A 9,838-nucleotide genomic window follows, 5' to 3' on the forward strand; every position below is an offset into this window, starting at 1 on the left:
AAAGTTAGCATGTCAGGTTTTCGAGGAATTATATTCACCATGTTTGTTTTGAGGGAATTAAATTTGTTTTTTTTAAAAATTAAATTTTTTATTTTTTATATTGTTTTTAGTATTTACGTAAATATTTTATTTTTTAAATATATCTAATCTAAATATATTTAAAAAGTATAATAATTATGAAAAAAAAGAACTTAAAAAAATTCATTAAATACAAAATATATATATATATATATATTCAATACATTTTCGTATTTTTTTGTATTCAATGAATTTTTTTAAAATTTTTGTACAAATTTTTTACTTTTACAGTTTATTAAAATTAAGATTGTGGATCTAAAAATAAAATAAAAAAATTGATTAAAATATTTTTAAAATCATTAAAATACAAAAATACGAATTGAAAATCCAGAAAATTATTTTTGAAAACTCAAAACCAAACAAGGTGTTCTTTTCTAGGAATTCTAATTAGGTTGTTTGTCCTTCCAATTTTATTGGTTATTTTTTGTAATATATAAGAGAAAAAAATAAGAAACACTACAAGAAATGTCACTTTTGGCTACCAAAATATTGGTCGCCAAAAGTCCAATATTTAGTCGGCGAACCATTTAGCGACTAAAATATTTTGTCGCCAAACTCGTCACCTATACCCTGTCGACGATAGTATTGGCGACTAAACTATTTTTGGTCGCTGAAAGTAAACGTTTTGGCTACTAAATTTTCGTTAGTCGGCAAAGGTTATGTTTTGGCGACTAAAATATTAGTAGCCAAAAGTAAGCATTTGGCTACGAAACTTAGAGTAGTCGGGAAAGGCGATATTTTGGCGACTAAATATTTAGTCGCCAAAAGTGTTCAAATAAAATTAATTAAATTTTCAGCGACTAAAATTTTTTGTCGTAGATAAGTTTTAGTCACAACATTACTACATTTAGGGACTAAAGAATTTAGTCGCCAAAAAAATTATTTTTCATTTTATTAAACTTTTGGCTACTAACCATTTGGTAGCCGAAAGTCTTCATTATATTTTTAGCTACTAAATTTTGTCACAAAAAATCTTTGGGTTCTTTATGGCTACCAAATATTTAGTCACTAAAAATATTGATTTCCTTTTTGGCTACCAATTGGTTAGTCACTAACAAATTCACTTCTTTTTTTTTCGCTACTAAACATTTAATGGAAAAAACTTTATTTTGTGTTTTTTTTATTATAATTAATTTCTTCACAACCTGTATTTATTTTTTGCAACCTGCACCCTGTATTTAAACAAAATAATACATATATCTATTTCTATTTCGTTTCAACAATACAAAAATTTGATCTTTTAACATCAAATTCTATACAAATCTGAATTATCCAACCCAAAATAATAATTCCATACAAACACAAAATCATACAAAAAAGATGTCCTCTGTACAAAAAATTCTACATCAAATGTCATTTACAGAATATTTTGAAGATGTAAACATGATGGGAAAATTAAATTTATTTACTAAAACACTTGCTTAATTTAACAATGAAGCCATTGATCTAAACGCTTCTCATCCTTCAAGCTTGCTTCATATAGTTTGGTACCTTTCTTTCTGAAGACACCAACTGCAAAATAATGCAAATGTAGTAGTGCAATCAGAAAATCGAGAAATGGAATGGAAAGATGCAAGAACATTTTCCACTACACCCATTGCCCACGTCTTATAAAACATTGTAATAATCGCACCTTCAAATATAGTAGGAGGCTAAAAATCATTAAATGATCTATAAGTAAATCCACAACTATCAATCATTAATCTAAGATGCAACAAAATTTGGTATTTTCTCAAGCATATCTTAGTAGTCAAAATCATTAACGCATAACTAAAAAATATATATCATTTGACCATATTACTACAAATATTCGATTAACGTAATTTTTTTTAATAGTAGTCAATAAGCCTTGCATAATAAATAATTTAAATTATTAAAATTGTCTGAAATGGACTCAGTCAAGCTCTCACAGCAGCTTGTTGAATTAGATATGCTCAAGTTTATACCAAGTAGTAGAAATGGGTCTTCAATATGCAGAATGGCCAAAATTGACTTCTTTTCATATGATTAAACTAACCAACACATTCAAATAAGTACATTTAACGATAATATTCCATTCAAATAAGTACTAACCAACACATGCATAAAATAATTAAAAAAAAACAAAAAATTCTCCGCCCCAAGAATGATTAGAAAAACTAATGTATGTCAAAGATAATATTCCACGTAACATTATTTAGGGTAAATTACAATGACCTCTGTTGATATTTCTAACAAATACATTTAACTCCCTGATATTCTAGAAAATACACACTCGCCCCCAAAAACTTGTAGTCACATAACTAACAGCCCCTCTCATTAAGTGGTTGTTAGGATTTGTGATAGTAACTTTCTACTGCTTTTTTTTCTTCTTCCTACAAAAATGAGTAAGAAAAGGAAGAACTAAGAACTAATGAAAAGAATGGGTGCCAAATATAATGATTGCAGTAAAGGCATACCACAATTAGATCATAGGGCAGTAGCAAATGGTAGAAACACTTCCCCAATCTATTAACTGCCCTAAAATAGGTTGAACAAAACCTTTCTTAACTAACTTTTCAATGCAATGTTTCACATATATTCAGGACCAAATAGGCTACACTACATGGTCAAAGGATGTCCACAATCACTTAATCCCTCAAGTAGTATTAAATTATTAGACTATATGTGGGTGACTCAATAATGCCAGATGCAACAAGTGATAGATAGCCATGCCAATGCTAGCTTAATTGCCTCAAATCATCTAAACATAAGAACTAACATGCTTCCTAAGAGATCATTCATAATGAACTCCTGATTTCACTTGGAAGCCATAAGACAAACAATAAAATTTCCCCTAAATTGTCAACCCCTATAAAATTCAACTAATACTGAATGGAAATGAGTCGTCAAATGTATCCACAACATCAACATACCAACACAATTTAAAAAATATAAGGCAAAGAACAAAAGAACTGTTCATAGGACACATAAAAAAGCAGAGTGAAGCCTCTTCACTGGAAAATAACCATGCCTCAACACCTCAGAAATTGAATTGCTCTCACATGCATTTGAACAATAATTTCAACTCCTCCAGACAAGAAAGAGGGTTCCTTTAACTATATGTTGAAGATTGCAAAAAAAAAAAAAAAAAAAATTTAAAAAAACTATATACCCACAAAACAGAACCAACAGAGGATGACCTAGGTAACAATTTAACCACACAAAACTAAAAGTGAGGCATTGAATTCACCTCAAATCCAAGAGAACATCTGATGAGTCTTTGAACATATTCAATTACATCTTTCCTCTTCTCACCTTACAGTCAGTCCAATAACCCTCATAGTGTAATAAGCCATTCAATTCAAGTGCACAAAAGAGCTGACCTTTGGGTCCTTCCAAATAGCAATAACTCAAATTCTAAGAAAAAAATAGAAACATAACAGAAGATGAGACAAATTAAGATATATAAAAAAAGTTGAACCGTCCAATTAAATTTGATCATGTGGTAGCTACCATAGAAGAATCTAAAGCTTTATGAACCCTTAGTTTACATGAACTAATATTCTTCTTTCAACTTCATCAAATTTTTTGAAGTGTTGTGTTAATTTACAATTCACTTTTTTCTTAGATATATATTCCAACCAAACCGCTAATAGTTATGGAGACTATATATGCTATGCTGTGATACTTGCTTATAAAATTTGAACGGAAATATGCACAAAATAGGGCAGAAAGAGGGAAGCTCTTAAAGTAACCTCATTGTGCCAACACCTTTTCTTTTTTTTTTTTCAGTCAGGCATTTTTTCAAACACTTAAGAGGACCCTTAATATCAGATAACATTTACAGACTATCATTTATATGTACACATATACATAGCATGTATATATAGATGAGAAATCAATATATAGGAGAGGATCTGACAGACCTGATATCATTGGGCGGTGGTGATCCCAAATTATAAAAAATTTCTATGTAGTGTTTCTTTCTTCTCTCTCTTTCTCAAGTGTCCCTCTGGAGCTCTTTGTCGTCGATGAAGCCACGCCCGTTCTGATCCGCTACCTGGAAGCACGTCACCACGCTTGGATCCATGCTTGCTGGGAAGGACGATGGCAACAGAGATGCGATTGGGCTTCTGTAAGCCTACGCCTGCAGTAGGTATCCTCCTTTGGAGGCGGCAACAAAGTGTGGAAGTGGAGTAGCGGCGTAGGGTTTGTACTTGAAGGCATAGATTCAAACGATGAGAGGGTTGGGAGTTTCGACGAAGGAGTGGCGGCTGGCGATGGGATTTAGGTTTTGACCTTACCTCACGATCTGGATCTAAGGCGAAAGAGAGAAGAGAGAGAGAGAGAGAGAGAGAGAGAGAGAGAGAGAGAGAGAGACTAGGGCTGGGCATGGGCTGGGCGAATGAATTTACGAATTTAAATTTTTGGGATAGTTTGAAAAAATATATATTGATCACACTAATTTAGAAGTTCTGATTAAAAAAATTATATAGAACCACACTTATTTTAAAGTACAAAATTTATATAGAACCACACTTATTTTAAAGTACAAAAAAATTACAAAATTTAGAAACATTTAGAAAGTATAAATTTAAAAATAAGTCTTACAAATCAGATTTATTTACTCATAAGTCATGAGTGAATTTTTTTTACACACTTAGCCCTCGTTTTGATAATGAATTTTTTTTAAAACTTTTTAAATATATGTTTTGTGTCTGTAAAATGATTATTTCATTAGTACTGGTAATAATATTGAAAAATTTATTAAAATGATAAATAATTGGGATATTTTCTCTTTTATTTGTGAATTTTGATTTATTCTTAATTTATTAGTGTTATTGAAATATGATGATGTAAAAAGTATAAATAGTTTAATTGTACTTTTTAAAAATAATAAATTTATTATTAAAAATTAAATTCATCAGACTGACCTGTATATAACGATCCCGGTTGTCTTTTTACTATTCTGTTGTGTTCCGGACTTGGTTCCGTGAAGTTGGTGGCTGTATCTATCTTGTTGTCGTCCTTTAATTCCGCTTGATTGAGTTTTAGGATGTTTTGGGCATGGTTGTTACAGGTTGGTTAGGCCTTGGTTTCAATTCCTTGTTGCCTAGTTTTTAGGCGGTCCGCTCGAGCGAGTCTTCTTGCGCTCGAGCGGGGATTACGCACCTCCAGTTTTTCGTGTCCCTGCAAAACTTCTGCAGGTGTGATTTTTACGCTCGAGCGGGTTTCTTTACGCTCGAGCGGTGGCGCTCGAGCGGGTAGTCTGGCGCTCGAGCGGGTAGCACCTTTTCGGTGTAAGTTCTGGGAGGGGGAAATCTACGCTCGAGCGGACTAGTTTTCGCGCTCGAGCGGATGTGCTTCATTCTTGTGTCTTGGCGCTCGAGCGGGTCTTCTTGCACTCGAGCGGACCTAGTTTTTGTTCTTGACGCTCGAGCGGGAATGTCGTATATCAGTTGACTGTGGGGCAATTTTAAATCACTTTTTCTCATTCTTTCTCTCTCTTACTTTTCCGAAAAAGCCATTTGAGAGCCTCTCTCTCTAAAATCTTGCCTTCTCTCTAGATATTGATCTAGGTAGGGTGTTTTCCTCACCTTTGGCCTTTACAAAAGAGTTGTTGATCGTCGAGGGCTATCTTTTGATCCGAGAGACTAGTGGTTTGGAGCAAGTTCGTTTTCATCATCTTCTTCGTGGGGTGTCATCTTTTGAGGTAGGGATTCCTACTCACTCTTATGGTCTTTAACCTAGATTTTTAGTTTTTTTGATAGAGTGTTGAACTTGGAAAATTTTGGGACTTAGGGTTTCAAGATGTGTAAAAAGGGTTTTGTGATTTTGGGCTCATAACTTGTATTTTGGGTTTCAAAGTGATGATATAGTTGTTAGTTGTTGATATTAGACCATTGGGTCAATATTGGAAAATGGGGTAGAAAACCCTAATTTGTTGTATAAATTAATTGGCATAATTAATTTGGGAAAATTGTAAACTTATGGAATTGAGTTGGAAATAATGAAATCGGTTCATTATATGGTTGAATAGTGGAGTTAGATTCATTAATCACCCACTTTTGAAAACATCGATATTTTATCTGTGGAGCTTTTATTATTTGTTTAGAAATAATTGCTTGGACTACCGGTGGAGGGTAGTTTTGATTGTTGTAGACAATGCATGATGATTAGGCAAACTAAAACTAATCATTTGGACATGTCATAGAGTATGACGGTTGGTAGAATACATTAACGTTATGTATTGATGGATTGCGTATATGACCTTTGTGTATATATGTTGTGTGTGTGGGAGGAGATAGGGGATGTACTCCACGGTTTAGGGGAAGATAGGGGATGGGCCTCTAAACCGGATGTTGTGTGGGAGGAGATAGGGGATGGACTCCACTGATAGAGCTCATATGCTTGTCAGATAATGTGTTGATATAGCTCATATGCTTATCTTTGGAAGTGTTGACATAGCTCATATGCTTGTCACTGAAAGTGTTGATATAGCTAATATGCATATCTGTTGAAATGTGGATATAGCTTGTATGCATATCTGTTGAGATGTTGATAAAACCAATGTGTTTATCTATTGTATAAAGGGAAATGTTTAATATGAGTCATTGTCTCGTATAAGTGATTGGCCAGGTTCTGAGCCGTTGATGTAAATTGTGAAATTGATAAGTAAATGGAAAGTGGAATGGAATGGAACTGGGTTATGAATCGGTTTATGGAAATTGAACATTTATCAATTGCTAATGTCTTAGTCATTGCTCATACTGTGTTTAGCATATCTCTACTGGGCTGTGGCTCACCCTTTATGGGACATTATTTTCAGGTATAGGTAGTATGCCACCTCCAAGGACATAGCTTGGATGATGATGAGAGTTGAAGACTCTTTCTTTTGTATATTTTAATGTATTACATGTAAATTCAAGCCAAGGGCTTAATGTGTATTGAGTTAGTACTCTTGTTTTGTAACCAAGTGTTAACTTGGAAAGCTGTAAGCCCATAGGGCATTTGCTTTTGTTGTTAACATGTAATACAGTTGTAAGAATTACTTTGATGAATAGAAATGGTTGATTTCTTTTGTATCAATGCATGTCTAAAATGTTGGTTATTATGTACTATTTTGAGGGCGTTACATGTAACTATGCCTTTAAATTTTTGCAATGTAAAACTATCGACAAACAGACAATAACAAGTTGCCCATTTTAGCATACCTTTCACGTGAGGGCCCAATTATTAAAAGATTTGCTCAACCCATCAAATGAAAGCCGACTACTTCTTCCATCTCAAAATAATAGCCTATTTTCAGAATTTAATTTCTTTTTATAATACAATTATTACATTTTAAAAATATTAATTTTTCAAAATTACCTTTTGATAGTATATTTTTTTAGAAATATCAACTGTCATAATTGTACTTTTTGTATTATTAATGGATTTAAAAAAAGGACAAAATAAGAAATTCATATTATTTTAATAATTAATTTTTTAAAAAAATTAATATTTTGAGATAATAAAAAATAAAATAAGATATTAATATTTTTTGTCGCCGAAACTTAACATTTGGCGACCAAAATTTTGGTCGGCAAAGATTAAAAATTAAATTTTTTATTTTCATTCGGCTACCAAACAATTTAGTAGTCAAAAGTAGGTCTACAGCGACTAAAAGGAATTTTGTCGCTGAAACGTAACATTTGGCGACCAAAATTTTGGTCGGCAAAGATTAAAAATTAAATTTTTTATTTTCATTCGGCTACCAAACAATTTAGTAGCCAAAAGTAGGTCTACAACGAGTAAAAGGAATTTTGTCACCGAAACTTAACATTTGGCGACCAATATTTTGGTCGGCAAAGATTAAAAATTAAATTTTTTATTTTCATTTGGCTACCAAACAATTTAGTAGCCAAAAGTAGGTCTACAGCGACTAAAAGGAATTTTGTCGCCGAAACTTGACATTTGGCGACCAATATTTTGGTCGGCAAAGATTAAAAATTAAATTTTTTATTTTCATTCAGCTACCAAACAATTTAGTAGCTAAAGGTACCTCTACAGCTACTAAATTTTCTTTTAGTCGCCAATTGTGATATGTTTAGCTACTAAAAATTTTTTTAGTCGCCAATTGTAATATTTTTAGCTACTAAATTTTTTTTAGTCGCCAATAATCAACATTCCCCTACTAAAAAAACTTAGTAGCTAAAAAGTTGACTTTTGCTGACTAATATCATTTTTGTTAGCCAATTCCGTGACTTTTGGCGACTAAATTGTTTTTGGTAGCCAAAAATGGTCGGCAAAAATGCATTTTCTTGTAGTGAAAGAGTAGGTTTGTAACGGCTAGAATTGCAAGAGTATACCACGTAGGATATGTGTGACGACTCCGCCACGTATAATATTTTAAATTTAGTTAATCAAGGTGATTTGGATTTTAATTAATTATTATTCTGATTTAATTGTGGAATTGATGAACATTATTGGCTCTGATTCACATATGATTTTATAAAAGAGTTATTTTGGAATTAGAAATTGAAAGCCTAAATGGCTTAAGAAGATGAAATTGATGAGTTAAATCAATTTAATTTCGAGTATTGGACCATATGAGAGTTTAATTAAATATTCGATTCAATTTAGTAAAATTAAGATTTGGTTAATTGGGTCCAAGTTGGAGTTAATTAAATTATGAGGATTGGGAATTGTGGTTATTCTGAATTAAATTTACTTATGAGGTGCCCAATTTGAATATGAATTTATTGACTGAAATTTTAAGTCCGATTAGAAATCGAAGGTTTAAATGATTGGAGAAACCAAAATTGATGATGACAATAAGTTTAATTTGATATTTGGAGCCTCTTGGGAGCTTGATTAAAAATCTGATTTAGATTAATAAAATTTGAATTGATTAAATTAAGTCTTAATTGGGGTTAATTAAGTTATTTGTGTGGTAATCATCATTAAGATTGGTATAAATTATGAATTAATTTAAAGTAATTTGATTTGAAACTAAACATAATTAATTAAGCCTAATTATGAGTCATTAGCAATTAATTTAATTATATTCAATCAAAAATAAAGGAATAACTAAAATATGTAGTGAGAGTAAGAACACTCGAGAATCTTTGATAATAATAATTAAAAAAAAAAAGAGAAAAAAAAAGGGGAATGAAATCAAAAAGGGGTACAAGTGTGCTAACCCTTAAACCCTTTTGAGTTCAATAGTTCTGCCAAGAAACCGTGGGAAAGAGAAAGACAGAGAGAGAGCACCGAGAGGGAGAGAAAAATTGAAAGAGAGAGAGATGGCTCAATTACTTTGCAAAAGATGATCACTTTTTATTGAAAATTGTAAGGAGATTCAAGAAATTCAATCATTGAAGGCTTAAGGTAAGAAATTAAAATTTAGACTTTATAAATAATTTAGCTAAAAGTTAAAATTAAGAAATAATTTGAAAATTAATTATATAAATTGATAGGAAATTAGGTTTTGGATGTTAAATTAATTAATTAATTAATTAATTTTTTTGGTTATGTAGGGTATCCTGAGCTAACTTACGCGCATCAGACCAAGTCTCTACAGCCTGAACAAACCTTCCAAAACAAAACTTACGCCCTTCGGTCCGTGGCCTCAAGGTATGCGTTTGTTGGCTAGGAGATTCAAACCTGAGACCTGGGAGGGAGCAAACCTCCAGGCTCCAATCGTCGCCCACTAGGCCAACCACCCTATAGTTGTTAAATTAAGTTAGATTGAAGAATATGAGTTATGATTCTTTAAATTGGTTAAGTTTGGGTTCAATTTTGAGAACTATTCTTG

This window comes from Camellia sinensis, chromosome 3 (assembly GCF_055761805.1).
Source record: "Camellia sinensis isolate YWXY chromosome 3, ASM5576180v1, whole genome shotgun sequence".
Classification (NCBI taxonomy): domain Eukaryota; kingdom Viridiplantae; phylum Streptophyta; class Magnoliopsida; order Ericales; family Theaceae; genus Camellia; species Camellia sinensis.